The 19,143-nt window shown below is 42.8% G+C and overlaps 1 pseudogene; it reads left to right on the top strand.

Moving 5' to 3' along the window:
* Positions 1-17,524: 17,524 nt before the first annotated feature.
* LOC138929864 (ARL14 effector protein-like pseudogene) lies at positions 17,525-17,980 on the top strand (annotated as a pseudogene).
* The last annotated feature ends 1,163 nt before the right edge of the window (positions 17,981-19,143 follow it).

Raw genomic sequence — 19,143 nt, 5'->3', positions numbered from 1 at the left:
GGCTGAAGAAGACAATGTTGTTGGAATAGAAGACTGGGCACCGTGCTCAGGCCTCTGGTACTTTGGCACTAGAAACAGAGTAGAACACCCGTTGCACAAACAGGTCTGGACCAAGATATGTTGCAGCTGAGGCAAACTAAGAATTAGATATGTGCTTCTGATGGTGTCCTTGCAATCTTAATGCAACAGTTTCTTACTGAGGGAGTAGAACTGGCGCCAGGATAGTTTTTGTCATTCTACTGTCTACTGCGCTAAAGCAGGACTGATTTGCATTTTGATGATTATAGAAGGAGTCACACATGGAGATCTGAGTTAAATGGTACCATATTTCTGATTTCCATTGGAAATGGTATTACCTTTATAGATTGGTGCTCAGAGCAGTTATGCACTTGGTCTGTCTTTTAACTTGGCTCTGAGCCTGAAGGCTCCCAGAATACGAGTGTCCGCTAATTGCCCTGGTGTGAATGGCCAAGGGCTGGTGTGTGTGAATGTGTATCTGCATATAAATAAAAGTGTATCTGTGTGTAAGTGTCTGTGTGTGTGTGTGCATGTGTGTGTCCCTCCTCCTGAACAAGGTGGATTCTACCAGGGTTAGAAATATGTCAGTAGTATTCAATCATCTACATTTTATCACTTGAGAGTTTAGAACTCAACACTTTTTATATAGCCTTTTCCTTTTTTCTTCAAACCCCAACACTTGGATTCAGGAGTCTGCAAGCATGGAGTCCACCCAAAGATGGGCACAATAAAGGATCAAAATGGTAGAGACCTAGTAGATGCTGAAGAGATCAAGAAGAGATGGAAACAATACACGGAAGAACTGTATAAAAAAGATCTTAATGAACCGGATCACTACAATGGTGTGGTTAGTCACCCAAACCCAGACGTTCTGGAGTGTGAAGCCAAGTGGGCCTTAAGAAGCACTGCTGTTAATAAAGCTAGTGGATGCGATGGAATTCCAACAGAACTATTCAGATCTCTAAAGGAGGATGCCATCAAAATGTTGCATTCATTATGTCAACAAATCTGGAAGACCCAGCAGTGGCCACAGGACTGGAAAAGGTCAATCCTCAACCCAATTCCCAAGAAAGGTGATACTAAAGAATGTTCTAACCATCAGACAATTGCACTCATTTCCCCGCTAGTAAGGTCATGCTTAAAATCTTGCATGCTAGGCTCCAGAATTAGGTGAATCAAGAACTTCCAGATGTCCAAGATGGGTTTACAAAAAGAAGAGGGACTAGAGATCAAATTGCCAACATTTGCTGCAGTATAGAAAATGCAAGGGAATTTCAGAAAAACAGCTATCTCTGTTTCATCGACTACACGAAAGCCTTTGACTGTATAGATCATGACAAACTGGGGAAAGCTCTTAGAGAGATGGGAATACCAGACCAGCTTACCTGTCTCTTGAGAAACCTGTATGCGGGTCAAGAAGCAACAGTTAAAACCCTGTATGGAACAACTGATTGGTTTAAGATTGAGGAAGGAGTGTGACAGGGCTGTCTGCTGTCACTCTGTCTGACCTATACGCAGAGCACATCATGAGAAATGCCAGGCTGGATGAGTTACAAGTCTGAATCAAGATAGGCAGGAGAAACATCAACAGCCTCAGATATGCAGATGCTATCACTCTAATGGCAGAAAGCAAAGAGGAACTAAAGAGCCTCTGGATGACGGTGAGGGAGGAGAGTGAAAGAGTGGGATTAAAACTAAATATTCAAAACACTAAGGTCATGCCTTCCAGCCCGATTACTGCATGGTCAATAGAGGGGGAAAAGGTGGAAGTAGTGACAGATTTCCTCTTCTTGGGCTCCAAAATCACTGCAGATAGTGACTGCAGCCATGAATTCAGAAGACAACTGCTTCTTGGCAGGAAAGCAATGACAAACCTAGACAGTGCATTGAAAAGCAGAGACATTACTCTGCCAACAGAGGTCCATATAGTCAAGGCTTCCCAGTCATGGTCACGTATGGCAGTCATGGTCTTCCCAGTCATCATGTATGGTTGTGAGATCGGAACGCCAAAGAATTAATGCCTTCAAACTCTGGTGCTGGAGAAGACTCCTGAAAGTCCCTTGGACAGCGAGGGGTTGAAGCAGTCAATCTTAAGGGAGATTAAGCCTGAATATTCACTGGAAGGATTGATGCTGAAGCTGAAGCTCCAGTATTGGCAAACAGACAACATATTGGAAAAGTCCCTGATGCTGGCAAAGATCGAGGGCAGGAGAAGAGGGTGTCAGAGGATGAGATGGCTGAACGGCATCACTGATGCAATGAACATGAACTTGGGCAAACTCCGGAAGATGGTGAGGGACAGGGAGGCCTGGCGTGCTGCAGTCCATGGGGTCACAAAGAGTGGGATATGACAGGGCAACTGAACAACACACGTGCTAAAGCCATGCCTGTGATCCTTAATGGCTGTAAGACCCTGGGCAGGTTCTTAGCCCCATCCAATGGCAGTTTCCTGAGCTTTAAAATGGGGATAATAATATTTCACTCCTAAGATTGTTGTGAAGGAAAAACAGCATACTGGAAGCATTGAATGTGATTCCTGGATCAACATAAGCACTAAGTAGAAGCTCTTATGGGTAGAATTATAGGTGCTAAAGAAGGGCTACAAACATCCAGATACCACCCAAACTCGGGTTTATCCTCATTTCCCAACAGTACGTCGTGCCTTATAAATAGTTAAAATACTAAACAAACTGTAGACATAACTAAAGCAACCCACTTAAAATGGTTCATCATTTGCCACTTTACAAGGTACTCAAAAGCGAGTCAATTCTCTTCTAGACAGACAGACGGCCTTTCCTCATCTTAATATAGGTAGCATGATTTTGTGAACTCAAGCTAATCAGGCTTAAACATCCAAACATTCTTTTATCTCTACATAAATCAATAATTCAAAACAAAATTTTTAAAGAACAAACTTCCATTTTGCTAAAAAGGAGAGTCCTTTAATGGATGACTCTAAACTTAGCAAGCTCTCCAGCCATCTTATCGGTGGGTTTTTGTTGTCTCCCTCAAATGCACACTGATGGTCAGGCCTCAGCAGCATCAGATGGAATGAGATGCAGCTAGCCAGCCCAGGACCACCTTCTTCCTGGGCTAGATTTTAACACTGCTATAGTGGACTTTTAATCCATTAATTAATGATGAAAAAGGAAGGGATAAAAGTGCAATGTTCTGACATCAACAGTTTCAAACAGCCTAATGAGACTGTTTGGGAGGCATACTAGGACGCCTTCCAAAATTGATTAGCTCAACCATTGATGGGAGTAACTGAAGAAAACAGTCAGCACAGTTTGATTCAACAGTTCTTTTCTGAACTGCCCATGAATCCTGAAACTGAAGTTCATTTGCAGTTGTTTTATACCAATTTACAGAGATCCTGAACCATGAAAAAGAACAGCTCCTTATCACCAACTGCTCCATCTGTTCATCTATTCTTCGTCACTCTATCCATCCATTCATCCATCATCCATCCATCCATCCAGCTGCCCCACAAATACTTACTGAATGTTTTTCCTCTCATGGCGCTTACCAAGAATGATGAGATATACTATGGAGCTATTATTCTAGAAATAACAAGAAATAAAATAAGTGGGGGTGAAGGAATACAGTGCAGTATATGTGTGCAAATTTAAACAGGAGAGCAGGGATGGTCTCAGTAAGTAGGCAATATTTGGGCAACGACCTGAAGCAGGTGAGGGAATAAACCATGCGTATGTCTGAAAGAATGTTCCATATAGAGAAACAGTATGTGCAAAGCTGAGGGTGTACTTTGTGAGATGGAGAAACACCAAGAGGCCTAACATAGCACAATTCCACTGGTCTATGAGACCAGAAAGCCCTGATATTTTCCCACACTGTGTTAGCCTGAGTTCCCTGGAAAACAGAGCCTGAAGAAAGGTTTAAATGCTAAAGCTTTCATGGGAGGTATAATCCATGGCAGCTAAAGTGAGAAGAAAAGAGGGAGATTCAAATACAAGGTGAGGGACTTCCCTGGTGCTCCAGTGGCTAAGACTCCATACTCCCAAAGCAGGGGGCCTGGGTTCAGTCCCTGGTCTGGGAACTAGATCCTACATGCCTCAAAGAAGAGTTCACACGCCACAACTAAAGATCCCACGTGCCACAATGAAGACTCCAAGCAGCCAAATAAATGAATCAATATTCAAATATAAGAGGATGTCCTGTGATACTGGTCACTGCTTCCCAACAAACTTTCCATCAAACTCCATGAGAGAAACACCTGATTCTCTCAGGTGTGTCCACCAGGTACCAAGCTGAAAGAACTGTGCCCCAGTACAGCCCATCAGAGAGGGAACGCATAGGGAACTTAGCTGCTGACTCTCTGCTGTCTCCTGTCTCTACACTGAACAAAGTTTGTCCCACGGGCATTAACTTCCCTGCACTTCTACACAGAAAATCATAAGACCTGTGCACTTTATTCTCTGTAAAAATAAAGATAAATTTCTCTTGAATACTAACAAATGAAAAATAGTCTGTTGCTTCAGCCTAGGTCCCAAAGAGAAGATGATGTGTGGCAGGACTAGTGAATTAAACCTTTGCTGATATACGCCACTGAAATTGTAGAGTCAATTTTTGTTGCAGCATAACCTAGCATATCCTGATTGACACAAGGATTCACTGCCCATTAGCACATTAATGACATGAGTTTTTCAGTCAAGACATCTACTTAATGTTATTTCACCCAGTATTCTCAAACTATTTTGATTATTGAATATTCTTTCCATACAGCACCTTAATATAATGGAAGTAGTTTGACAAAACACCATCTGTATAATCTTCTCCAAGGAGATTGGGCAACACACCCTACGGTGGAATAATTAAAATCTTCCCAGATCTTAGCAGTTTGGGTATGAATGATGTCACATTTTTATGCCCAAACTGGACTTCCGGGGTGACGTAGTGGAAAAGAACCCATCTGCCAATGCAGGTACACTGGTTCAATCCCTCCCTGTCTGTATGCCCTGAAACAACTAAGCCGGTGCACCACAACTACCCAGCCCACGGGCCCCAGAGCCAGTGCTCCGCAAGAGAAGCCACTGCAGTGAGAAGCCCCAGCTCTCCCCAACTAGAGAAAGCCCCCGAGCGGCAACAAAAATCCAGCACACCCAAAAACTAAATAAAATTTAACACACACACACACACATTAATGCCCAAATTAAGGATTCCTAACCCAAGACCACTATTCTGCTGCATCCCACAGGCCAGCAAGGCCTCACTTGCCCAGTTTCACGACCAAAGAAAGGGCCCTAAGTCAGCGACACAGACGAAGACATCATGGTTTACCCGATGGAAGACCCTGTCTGTCTCAAGCAAGGTCCTGGAACAACATCCCATGGCGTGCAATGCAGGAGCAACCAGGCAGGACGGACACGTTGGCAGGTTTCACTGCTGGGGGAAGCCAGGATTACCAATTGTATAGGAGTTGACCTCGGGTGACACCTGCCGGGCAGATGCCCTGGAGAAGAAAATGGCTATGCTCGGCTGGAGAATGCCTGGCAGGCTACAGTCAAAGACTGAGATATGGCTGAACTTGCACACAGGCACCCACATACACAGGCGCCCATGTACGCACGCACTCAGGCACCCGCTTACGCACGCACTCAGGCACCCGCTTACGCACGCAGGTGGCCAAGCACGCAGCCACGCACCGCGCACGCAGCCACGCAGCCACGCACGCACCCACGCACGCACACATGCACGCAAGCACATACGTAGACACGCACCCATGCACGCACTCGGGCACCCACACATGCACGCGGATGCCCACACAAGCACGCATGCGCACATAAGAACCCATGCGCGTGGGCACCCAAGTCTACCGTTGCGCAGAAACGGCTGATCGCAGAAACCACTTGAGGAGCAGACTCCTCATCAGCCGTTTGGTAAGCTATAGTTAGCGGGGCCGTGGGGCAAGGAGGTGGGGAGGTTAGTCCTGCGAGTAGGGTGTAGGGGAAGTAGGCGCTAGTCAGACAGGGGAGAGACAGAGAACAAGAACACAGCCATTTTGAATGGCTTGATCTTCCAACTGCCACCAGAAATTCCTCGATGGCCCTGGGACTTCACAGGGCAAGTATCTTCCAGGTAGTTAGGAAAACGCTTGCCCATGTTCTTCTGAGCTGTGTTTGTTGTCACGTACCTATTGGTACTTCATGGTTGCCAGGTAGGCACCTATTTCTATTTCTCTTCTATGACTTGCCATTCTCCAGCGCTCGCTTTAAGGTCCTATAGCCCCAGTGCTATGTGATGGTCTCAGGAAGAGTAGGTCTGGGGAGCATGACCCTTCTTGTCATTTTTTACTCTATCTTGAGTAATTTTCTTTTCACATTTTATCTCCTCTGCACAATAATCACATCACCCCTTTCTTGGGCCCAACATGTCAGAACCTCTGATGAACAGAGCACCTTCAGCCGTTAGGCACTGACCTCTCCCTCTAGGGGGCCCCAGAACTCTCATCAGATCAGGCACAGGGCAGACACCAGGTTAAGAATTTGTCTTCCGTCACCCCTCTATCCAGAGATCTTTCCTCTTTTGCCTCCCAGATGAAAGGGACCTTACATCAACTCAGGTAAGCCAGGATAGGCTTCCCTTGTGGCTGCCTGCCAATGCAGGAGATGCAAGAGACACAGGTTCGATCCCTGGCTTGTAAAGATCTCCTGGAGAAGGAAATGGTAACCCACTCCAGTATTCTTGCCTGGGAAATTCCATAGGCAGAGGAGCCTGGCGGGCTACAGTCCATGAGGTCGCAAAGAGTCCGACACCTCTCCCCCTTCCTCCCTCCCTCATCACTTCTCACCGGAAGTCTTTCCCACAAGGGCTTAGTGGGACTAAGGGTAATCCCAGCATGGCTTCTGTGGTGGGAGAGGTGATGAGGAGAGGGAGGGAGGAATAAATCTGATTTTCAAAATAGATTGAAATTTAAAATGCAACTGGAAATAAGACCTGGAGCAAATTCACTGAATGATTGATGAGTAAACATAGTAATTAAGTCAACCTAGATTCTTTACATCGGAGAAGGCAATGGCACCCCACTCCAGTACTCTTGCCTGGAAATTCCCATGGATGGAGGAGCCTGGTAGGCTGCAGTCCATGGGGTCGCTAGGAGTCGGACACGACTGAGTGACTTCACTTTCACTTTTCACTTTCCTGCATTGGAGAAGGAAATGGCAACCCACTCCAGTGTTCTTGCCTGGAGAATCCCAGGTACGGGGGAGCCTGGTGGGCTGCCGTCTCTGGGGTCTCACAGAGTCGGACACGACTGAAGTGACTTAGCAGCAGCAATTTCTTTATATTTGACTTTCCCCCTGAGAATAATCAGCAGAATTCTAAGAAAAGTATTTGCCAAAGTTATGTTATATTTAATTATCCATAATTCTGTGCCGTGCACAAAGGAAGAAAAAGAAAGCCCGGTAAGATGGCCAGGTTCATGTCTTGCCTGATAATAGAGGTGACTTTTGTGGCTGTTTTGGTTATCATTTTTGATCTAGAATCAAAAGTTCTTCCCTGTAGAACTTACCAGAAAGAACTTGGCTGACAGCATCTATAGTGATGAAAGGTTTTTGTAGGCATACTTTTTAGGCAAGCAGAAGTTAGTGCTCTCACTGGTAAAGCACTGCCTTTGTGACAGTTAATGAAGTCTTTCTGTCCAGGGCAGAAATGAGATAAACAGGACATGGTGGATTGGGCTCTACCCCTCAAATATAAAGGGGTGGCTGATGCGTTGCTTACACAGGTGAGCAGGAGTAGTGAGAATTCCTACTGTGAGCTGGTCCACCGGCTTCCAGTGACTCTCTCCTCAGAGGGGATTGCCCTTAGGCAGAGTGTCATGTGGAGTCACTCACTTCTTACCCAAGACCTCAGTTTCCTCATTCTTGAAGATGTCTACAAAAGCAAGCTATTTCCACACCCTCGTGAGTGCTCCAGGAGATGCAAAGGGAGAGAGCCTGGGACCCTTTGTTTTGATACCTCCTACCAACTGTACCTTCATACAACTCTCATTAGTAAACCCTGCCTTTGAACTCCTGTCTGGAGGCAAGCACACTGAACCTGTTCCATATACCTGACCCAATTGATCAATTTCTCATATTAAATCATCAGGGTGGCATTTGTGATAAATGCAGAAAAGTGGGGGAAGAACTAGAGATAGCAGAAACTTACTCTTTGATTGCCTGGAATGACTACTTTCCTTACATATGCATTGTTTATTTGAAAATATTTAATGAAATCTCCTATCTCTAGATAATATTGGATCACAGGTAGTACCCTTCAAATTTTTTATTCATAGATAGTGTACATACAGAAAAGTGCATGTGACCTAAATGTAAAGCTCACTGAACTTTCAGAACTTTAAACATGCTGTGGCCAATAACCAGATCAATAAAGAGTACTTGGGATTCCCCTAGCAGTCCAGTGGTTAGGACTCCGTGTTTCTACTCCAGGGGGCATGGTTTCAATCCCTGGTCTGGGAACTAGATCCCACAAGCCACATAGCACAAATAAGTAAATACATCTTTACCCACAACCCCAGAAGCCCCCTCCCCAAATACTCCTTCCAGACATAGCTTCTCCCCCTTCAGGTAACCAATAGCCTGACCCCTAATAGAGATTCCTTTTGCCTGCCTCTGTACTTTATATAAATAGAAACATATAGCCTGTTTCCCTTTTTCCTGACTTCTCTCAGTCAGCATTATGTTTGTGAGAGCCTTCCTTATTACTCTGTGTAGTGATACATTTTTTCTTCTCATTGCTGCACAGCGGTATAAATACACTAGAATGTGTTTATCAACTTTCCTGTTGATGGACCTTTGGGTAGTTTCCAGTTCAGTGCTGTTACGAACACCCAAATTCATGTCCTTTGTCAACACAAGTATGCACTGTTTTGGGATATGTACCCAGGAATTACTGGGTCATAGGGTAAGCAGGTGTTCAGCTTTAGTAGGTATCAACTGTTATCAGTTTCTTTGTGGTTGTACCAGTTTGCACTTCCGCTAGCAGTGAGGAGACCACTGGTTTCTCTACAGCCTCTCCTAAAATGTACTCAGATCAGTCCACTACCTACTAAAGGATGTGGTATTTCTAGTGGCTCAAAATCCAGATTCTGGAACTAGACTTTCTGGGTTCAAATTCCAGCTTTATCCTTTAATCGGTCTGTGACCTTAGACGGCTTACTTAATTTTTCTGTGCATCATTTTTTTTCTTCTGTAAAATGAGGACAATAACTAGATCATCTACCTCATAGAGTTAAGGATTAAATGAGTTAATGCGTGTAGAACACTAAGCATAGTGCCTGGCACATAGACAATACTCCATAAATTTTAGATATTATTTTCATTCAAATGCATTGAAAAAAATCAGTTGCCACCAGTGCAGTAAGAGAGTTGTGTATCTTACTGTAAAAGAAATAGAAAGTTTCCCACACATCCTGGGAGGCAGTCAGCTAAGTGCCACAAGGGGTCTGTGTATGCAGGAGCAAGATAGCATACATGTCTCAATCTCGGGCTATGCCGGTCACAGATAATCCTTGGGAACTTGTATGTGCAAATTAAACTAGAACCAGTGCTCCAGAATATTCATAGGAGAGTATGAACCATGTATACAATCACTATAAATGACAGTCTGGGCTTTATTTATTTGGCTAATGAAGCCACTGACATCTCTCCTCTTTAAGCTAGCAGATAAGAGTTTTAGTGAATTCTTTACAAACTCTATAAACTTTCACAGCCTAACCCTTGGCAAACACCACTTTAGGAATTAACATAGATGTGGATTTCAGTAAATAACTATAGATTCAGTAAATATTCCACGGAGGAAAGAGAAATGGTAAAGAATGATGATCGGAGAGTAGGTAGGAAGTTCAAAGACATGCACAGCTGACACTCCAGTCTCCATGAGTGAGTCATTGACTAGAATTGGCTTTTAATGTTAAATATCAGCAAATCAGCAAATGCATTTTTTTTGTCCATCTCCTAGCTTTTGTTGTTGTTGAGTCACTCCGTCTTGTCTCTTTGCAACCTCGTGGACTGTAGCCCACCAAGCTACTCTGTCCATGGAATTCTCCAGGCAAGAATACTGGACTGGCTTACCACACTCTCCTCCAGGGGATCTTCTCAGCCCAGGGATTGAACCCAGGTCTGTGGCATCACAGGCAGGTTCTTTACCATCTGAGCCACCAGTGAAGCTTAGTGGGTCGCAACTCTGGCTGCCTATTAGAGTCACCTGGGGGGCTTCCCTGGTGGTCCAATGGTTGGGACTCTATGCTTCCACTGCAGACGGGGTTGAGGGAGTGACCAGGGTTTGCTTCCTGATCTGGGAACTAGTATCCCACACACTACTCAGTGTGGTCAAAGAAAGTAGAATTATCTGGGGAACTTTAAAAAATTCACGTTCTCCCCACCAAACAAAAAAAAAAAAACATGCTCAGCTTCTCATCCAGAAATGTCGATTGAGTTTGTTTGTCAGCAGTGCCCAGGTTTTTTTTTTTTTTCCTCACGGTCTCCAAGTGATTCTAACGGGCAGCCAGAGATGGGAAATATTTCCTTCTGAGTGTCACTGCAACAATACTGGCGGTGCTTTCTGAATGGTTGTCTCTTGCAGTCGGGTTACAGGGAGGATCCTGAGTAGATTCTGTGGAGTCTGTCTGGTTTAGTCAAGAAAAGCTCAAAACACTGGCTCAAATGATTTTTATCTGGTACATTTTCTCTCCTACCTATAACCTCAGAATATTCCAATCTATTTTAAGCCTTCCTGTGGTTTCTAAAGCACAATACTTTCTGAACTGATGACTTTCAAATCTCATGGGCTATGATTCAATCTAGAGCAGAACTAAACAGAACTTAAGTATCCCAATTAGTAACTGGATTGAAAAAAGACCCAGGAAAGTGCCCTTCATAAAAGAGTGAAATTGTGTTTTATGTGGTTGTTGTTGCTATCACCTGTGGTTTCAACTGCAGGAAAATAGGAAAAAGCCATGAAACAATCATTGTATTGGGTGGGCCAAAAAGTTCATTCTGGTTTTTCCATGAAAAGTCACAAGAAACCCAAATGAACTTTTTGGCCAATGCAATATTTGAACGTGGGTACAGGTGAATTTGAGTTTCTGGCTCAGCCACTTGTTAGCTATGAGTCCTTGCCTTCTCTGAGCAGATGTTTCATGAAAGATGGAAGCATTAGCTGATCTCAGAAGGAAATTTTGTAGATTAAAGGAGCTAATGTTAGTGGTGCTTGGCAAGGAGTGAGTCCCAAGTAAATGGCAGTCACCCTGGTGTGCTATTTGGCTAAGGCTATGATGCTGCTGCATAGCAAACACCCCACCCCTGAATCTTAGTGGTTGACTACGATACCATTGATGTTCTTACTCATGTGTCTCTGGGTCACTTATGGCAGCTCTGCTTAAGGCTGTGAATCAGACTGAGGTCTGTTCATATGTGTCTCATTTTGCAGTCAGCAGCTTCCTGGGGTATGCACTTCTCATGGCAGATGACAGAAATACAGGAAGAACTTGGCAGAATTTTGCAATGCCCTTTAATATCTCAGCGCAGAACCCATTAATGGTCACTTGTGCCCATTTTCCCTTAGCCCGAGCAAGTCATATGGTGAATTTCAAGGTCAGTGGGATGGAGAAGTATAATCTACCTAGTGAAACTATGGCACAATACAGAGAATAGAAGGAAACATTATGAACAAATAATACATTCTTCCACACTTCCCTTCTGCAGGGTGTCAACAGAGGAGAAAAGAAGGGTGGGCAAAGAGGGAAGAAATAAATAGTTGGATCCCATAGGAACTCTACCTTGTGCCTCATTTGGAAGGGCTTGTCTGGCCTCCTTTGTAGAACTGGTCCAGCACTCTTTGCAGGCAGAGAAAAGCAGTTCTGTGGGCGTGGCAGCTTTCTGGATCCTCCCCCACTCCAGGTATTTGTGATGAGGGACACACTACTCAGAGACAGTCTAGAATTCACCAGAAGCCTTCTTAAATTCTGCTTGCAGGAACACATCTAATTTTATTTAGGAAGATAAACGGAAGCAAGAGCTGGTGAAATTCAGCAAAACAGACTATACTGTACACCAGTTGTCACAATAACCAGATCTTTGTCTAAATTCAACCCCTTCTCTTTACCCTTTCAACAACTTTTTAATCTATGGGCTCTGTCTCTTATGATTTGCTCCAAACGACATCATCTCTTCTCCTGTATATAATAAAGTGAAGCGGCTCAGTCACGTCCGAATCTTTGCCACTCTGTGGAGACTACCAGGCTCCTCAGTCCATGGGATTCTCCAGGCAAGAGTACTGGAGTGAGTTGCCATTTCCTTCTCCAGGGGATCTTCCCTGCCCAGGGATCGAAACCGAGTCTCCCGCATTGCAGGCAGACGCTTTAACCTCTGAGCCACCAGGGAAGACCCCAGTATATAATGGTGATAGGCTAAGATTCCTTCATTTAAATTCTAATATTTGACTTGTATTTCAAATCTAGGTGAATAGGCAGCCCCACCTCTATTTAACCGGAGGGTTCTGGCCAGATATGTAGTGTGGTTGTAGACAGTTACCAGATACACCCTCATATATTCACTAATTTCAGGAAGAGTATAGTGAATTAATCAAAGGTGTTTAACTGTCATAACTGCAGATCACTCAGAATGTATCTCAAGATATCAAACTGTATGAAAGTCATCTCGCTAAAGACCTTCGTTGAAGGATATTTAGCAACAGCTGTGCAAGCAGAGGATGGCAGGCAGAGCTGGGCTCTGTTACAATCTCAGAACTAAGTTACACAGCCACCCTTCTCCGGGTGTGGTCCCTGGACCACCAACATCAGAATCACCAGGGCTGTTTGTTAAAAATGTAGAGTCACAGGCAACCCTGCAGATTTAATGAATTGGAAATTTGGGTGCAGGACCCAAGAATCTTCATTTCTGTATACATCAAGGCTTTTGTATAACCTCAAATATAGACAAAATTCCCATACATCTTTGATTCCCAGTATCAGTTATGGAAAATGTGAAGTTTTTCTAATGCCAAATTAATCATTCTCACTGTTAAGCGAAAAGGATCTCTTTCATTATTACTATTACTGAAGTTTTTTTAAAAGACTAAATTTGTTGAAACTCAGCCAGGGTACTACTGGAATAAGATTCTTTTGCCCCCTTCCCTTTTTTTTTAACATAATTTGAACATTTGAAACTATTTTTCATGAAGACTATTTCAGTAATAACCATTTTCCTCCCATTTTCTCAAATACCAATGGCCTACAAAACTTGTATAAATATTTTTAGATGAAAGATGAAAGTTAGAGACACAATTATTGGGAAGGACAGGAGATTTTATTTGTCTGTTACTTGTAACACATATTCCCCCTAATGAATAGATGATAAACTGCGTTTTTATGGTGTTTTAGGTAAAAGGACTGTCTTCGGTGAAAGTAGTGTAACCACCTAAATAAGGATTATCTTTCATCTTCCACTGAGTAAGTATATTTTAACGTTTTTAATCTATGTGCATGGGATAATAAAAAGCATCAACTGCTTCAATAAGTGAATTAAACAAAAAGACAGTTTTGAGAGCTGAGAGAAGTATAAAAAACATCAACCAAGAACAAGTCTCATGGACTCTTCCCTCCCTTTCTACCTTCTTTCACCTCCTATTATGACATGTAAGTTGAAAGGGGTTCATCTTAATGGCTTCCTGCTTCCAACTATGTGGAAAGTGAATTGGAATCATTTTGAATATTCTGAAATCTTACTGTAATTATGAATGCAAACATGCAAAAAGATGTTGAAACATCTGTTTTCCAGATTAAGAATATCACCCAGATAGTTGGGGAAAAAGTCTTCCATTATCTCGCCTTTAATCCAATTAGCAAATACATGTCATTCTAAAAGATTCTGGTAACCATTGCTCAGAGGGAGAACAATCCAGAAAAGAAACACAAAAAGGATATTTTCAGCACCATGTAATTTAAGGACTAAGAGAACTATGTTAAGAAAGATAATGATAAATCTCATGCATTTAAGACTTCTATGTGGTTGGGCTCAGAGTTTTTTCACTTTATGACAAGTAAATAAATTGTTGAGTGACAAGAAGAAAATAATGTTACCTTCAAAGTGATTTCAACAGAAAAAATATTTCCCTGTGAAAATACCAAGATCTTTCCTGACCAACAGGATTGGAATGTCAAGGGTTCAAATGCATTCACCGAGCATTTATTTCTATTTTGAATTTCCCTAAACTGTTTGCCTCAACATGTCCTCCCAACATTTTTGAGAGAGGTCAAGGGTTTAAGAGGCCCTGGGGTTTAAGCTAACAATTCTGGTTCACAAACATATCTCATGTCAAAGGTTGAGTGTGCTATAGCTGAACATAAAATGGCCACACTGTTCAGCTGTCTGGTAATTTTACTTGCAGAATCCAGCAAATTGAGCTATTACAGTGCTCCTGCAGTAAAAGGTCTCATTGTAACCTGATTCTGTTTTCTTTTAATTACTGTTAATACTCTAAAAATAAAAGGAATATCAGTGGAACAACAATGGAACATTCAGACAGGCAACAAACTCTGCTTTTACTGTAAAGGTATTGAGAATCAGTTTTGTGTTTGGTTCACAGGTATTCATAACTAAACTTTGAGTTTCTCCAACAGAGTCTTGATGCCTGCTTCTAAAACAAATACAGTGCCTTAAAATTGGCCTACACAGATATTTTGCTTAATTGAAGAGTAAAAGATTTTTTACCCCAATTTATTCATTTCTGTAAGGACCACTGCTTGAAGGACTCTGGACTTGTGTGTGCAATTGTGACTGCAATAAATAGGGCACAATTCCTAGCATACATGATATACTCTTGATCAATATTTGTTGAATGAATGAAAAAAAAATAGTGGCTTTAGACTGAATTATGGTGGCAAATTTGCACACGCAAACACACACACACTCACTTCTCTTACCATTATGGGGATGAACCGGAATTCTTTAAGATGTAAAGCTTAGTTCTAGAGAAGGGAATGGCAACCCACTCCAATATTCTTGCCTGGAAAATGGACCGAGGAGCCTAGAGGGCTATAGTCCATGGGGTTGCAAAGAGGTGGACACAACTGAGTGACTGAGCACCTCACTAAACTGGGGGGGGGGGAGTGCAGAAAGAAGATATAAAGCTTAGTTCTAAATAGGGATGCCTCTATTGATGTTTGATTATTATGAACCCCACCCCCACCCCCCATAGGGTTCTCAGAATCTGAACTGGACCACCTTTCCCTGTCCTTGCAGTGAGCTGCAGACACTTGATCTCTCTGGTGGAGATTGCCAAACCTTTGCGGGCAGAAACCTGGTTTGTTTGTTTGTTTTTAAATATTTGTTTTTATTTATTTCTTTAACTGTGTTGGATCTTAGTTGCAGCATGTGGGATCTACTTCCCTGACCAGGTGTCGAACCTCTGGCCCCCTGCGTTGGGAGCATGGAGCCTTAGCCACTGGAACACCAGGGAAGTCCCGAAACCTGGTCTTATATCATCTTTGAAGTTCTCACTGCACCTAATTTAGGGCATACCCATAGAGAAGGTTCTATTATTATCCCCATTTTCAGATGAGGAAACTGAGGTTAAGCAGCTGAAGTCATCTTAAGTTAAAGTCAGATAGTTAGTGGTGAAGACAGCCCTAGTGTTTGATCCCTGGCAGTGTGAGGCCTGAGGCTCCTCTGCCTAGGGTAATGTGTCAGAAAGGTAGCTGCTACCCTTTTCCCCCTAAAAAAAGTAAGGTAAGGAGTCAACTATGAAATTACAACTCAAAGAATAAGAGTAATGAAAAAACTAAATGTTCTAGACCTGCCAAGACATTGGAGTAACTTAGATAGAAATTATGAAACTGTATTATTTCTGTCCTGGGTATTTACTCAACAAGATCCTGGCAAATAAATCCAATTCAAGAGAGAGATTCAGGGGAATCATTTGCTTTTCCCTCTCTGTAGACACTACATCGTTCAAGTGCCAAGGAAGACCTAAAAGGGAACCTGTTGTGTGAAATTAGTAGTATGTATCAAAGAGTGTGGCCAGTCCTCTGGAATTGCCTGAAACTCTCCAGTGAGAAGCAGAGGGAATTTTTCTCTAGTATGGTGATCCTCTCACAGCTGATGCCCCATCCTCTGTCTCTCTTCCTTTTGGCCAGTTTGCTTCTGGAAGCTAGGCAGAACATCCTTAAAGAAATGGGCATCCTCTGCCTCTCTACTTTAAGTTATTAGTAGTTTGGGAAGCTTTGTGGAGTCTGTAGGACATGGGCCAATTAGGAGAGAAACAGAGGGATGGGGGGAGTGGTGAGGGAAGAGACAGACACACAGAGACAGTGAGACATGGAGAGAGGTGAAATGACACTGAAAGTCCTTGAGAGTGTACTGACCTTAGAAAGCCTTTTAGAAACCAGTCACTAATTCAATATGATGAATTACCTTAAAGTAGCTTGTAGAGTGTTTCCTGAGAAGAATTGGAGGCCACTTCAAACGAAAGAAACCACAGCTAATGTGCTGATGTTTTAATGAGAAAAGGCAATTGCTATAAATGACCATCCAATTTCCATTACTTACTACAGTCATTAGAAACAAGGAATATGTTTATTGATCTGAAGTGCTTCAAACAGTATTTTCTTTGTTCAAACCAATTTCGCTGGAGGAAAAGTCAAGATAGTCAGTGGTGAAGACAGCCCTAGTGTTTGATCCCTGGCAGTGTGAGGCCTGAGGCTCCTCTGCCTAGGGTAATGTGTCAGAAAGGTAGCTGCTACCCTTTTCCCCCTAAAAAAAGTAAGGTAAGGAGTCAACTATGAAATTACAACTCAAAGAATAAGAGTAATGAAAAAACTAAATGTTCTAGACCTGCCAAGACATTGGAGTAACTTAGATAGAAAGTTTGCCTTGTGTGGCGGTGGTGGTGGGGGCATTGTGGAGAGAAAGAGATTCTTTACATAAAAAACTGCTGTTTTCTATCCTAGGGCCACTCACCTAAGAAGAATAATTGGGTTTCTATTAAAGTGAAGCAATTTCTGCCCCTGATCAAGCAATTGTGGCCCCTGATCACTATTGGTTTAGCTCTAGGCCCTTGAGACTCAAAGTAGGTTTGGAATTAGCAATATCAGTATAATCTGGGCATACATTAGACAGGTAGATTCTCTGGCCCCACCCCAGTCCTAACTGAATCATAATCTAGTTTTTAACAAGATGTTTCCTGATTCATATGCACATTAATGTTTGAGAAGTACTAGTCTAGACCAACATGAATGCTTATTTAAACAGTTGATAGAAAAAAGAGATGGTTAAATCAAGGAGGAAACACTATCTGATAAAAGCACTTTTGTCCAAAGATTTGTTGGTGTTGATAAACTTGCTCCTATCCACTTAACCCAGGTTTGAAGTAAAGAGTTCATAGGCCCATTCTGAAATGACGTTTACCAGCTCCAGCGTCCTCATGGTTGACTGAGCTCCCACAAATGGTTGCTGACTTTGTTTGTGTCCCCAGGTGAGCAGAAATGAGTGAACAAGCAGAAAAAAGCAGTTCCGTGCGAGAGAGACCTGCACGTCCAAGTTCTCCTGAGAAACCAAGTGAGATGGAACTGAAGCAGATGAAACGGGTGGAGCGGCAGTTAAAACGGTTGTCATTTCAAAATCCCGGGCCTCAGGTAGCCAACTTCAACCCTAAATTAAGGCAGCTGATAAAGGAAGGGCAAATGGCAAGGAAGAATGAGTTTGTTCCTGTAAAATGCAAAGTCAACAAGTATGACCAAAAGGGCAGGCTCACCTTCAATCAGGCTGACCTGTGTGACTGCCTTGATGAAGACTGCCAGGGTTGCTTCTACCCGTGCCCCAAGTGTAACTCCACCAAGTGCGGGCCCACTTGCCGCTGCAACCGCCGCTGGGTCTACCACACCATAGTCGACGAGAATGGGGAGGTCATCAGCAAGATGCCATTCGACCTCTCCGACTAGGAGCAGCCCTCCAGGCTGATCCATTTTCTCTGCTTTGCAGTTACACCAGCCTCTGTCTCCTGGGTGAATTTTAGGACTGGGGGAAAAAAGTTTTAAAAATATAGTTTAGACTAGTTAGTGTTCTCTGAAGCCATAGAACCAAGTCCTTCTCTAACCTTCCTGCTGTGATGACTCAGATTCCTCCCCTGGTAACCAGCAACTCCATTCCTACTCAGCTTTCGGGTTAAAAATCCCTTTCCTCTTTGCTGGTACCTTTGGAGATGGAGTTTTAGAATTCTGTAGCTGAGAGCTTGTCTTGACAAAGAACATATGTTTATAATAGTTACCGTTAGGATCTTACACATCATCAATTCTAAATCAGAATTCTATTTGGATTGACTTGGCACGGCATACTTATAGTCTCATGTTTTTAGTGTTACTGTTTTAACAATATTAAAATGAAATTTGTTTTTAATAGGCCCCACGGCCACATGGCCCAACATATGAGCACAAAAGCAGAGATTCAGTTTAAGTGATATCTAAAATGCCCACTGGACAAATTTTAATCTAATTGTTACATAGAAATGATTTAAAAGCATTTTTTTTGGTGGCTAAGGTTACCAGCCACACAGAACTGGCCAATGTGGTACAAAATTCCTAAGGCCTAAGTTGCATTTTGTCTTGGATGTATAAGATTTAAGGAAATTCAGCTAGAGTTTCTGCTGACCTCAGTGAAGATACCATCTCAGAAGACTGATTTGAAACATCTGGGCCAGGTTTGGCAGCTATTGTGCAAAACTGTTTTTAGGAAAAATCTCTATGAAACTGTTCACACCCACAGCGTCATCAGGAAAGTTTCTCTTCAGTCATCTTTGATACCAAGTTTTATTCAAATGATCTGTAAGAAGAAAATTGCTTTTTCCACTTTTCCATGTTTACTTCTCATGAACATTTAATTGCTTCTTCTGAAGCTTTGGATTCGGCACAAAGAGACTTTCCACTGAACACAGTTTTGCAGGCACTGGCTGAGGCTGCAGACGTAATGGGCTAAAAATAGACAGAAGGCCCCTATCTCTATCCCACCAAATGGCTATGTATGTTTACCCACTAGAAAATATTCACCTGAGACCACTTTTGCCTCTGACTAACTCACCCAAAATCTCTGTGTGGCAAATTCATTAATA

The sequence above is a fragment of the Ovis canadensis genome, chromosome X (assembly GCF_042477335.2).
Source record: "Ovis canadensis isolate MfBH-ARS-UI-01 breed Bighorn chromosome X, ARS-UI_OviCan_v2, whole genome shotgun sequence".
Classification (NCBI taxonomy): Eukaryota; Metazoa; Chordata; class Mammalia; order Artiodactyla; family Bovidae; genus Ovis; species Ovis canadensis.
This window is presented reverse-complemented; position numbering and strand designations above follow the sequence as displayed.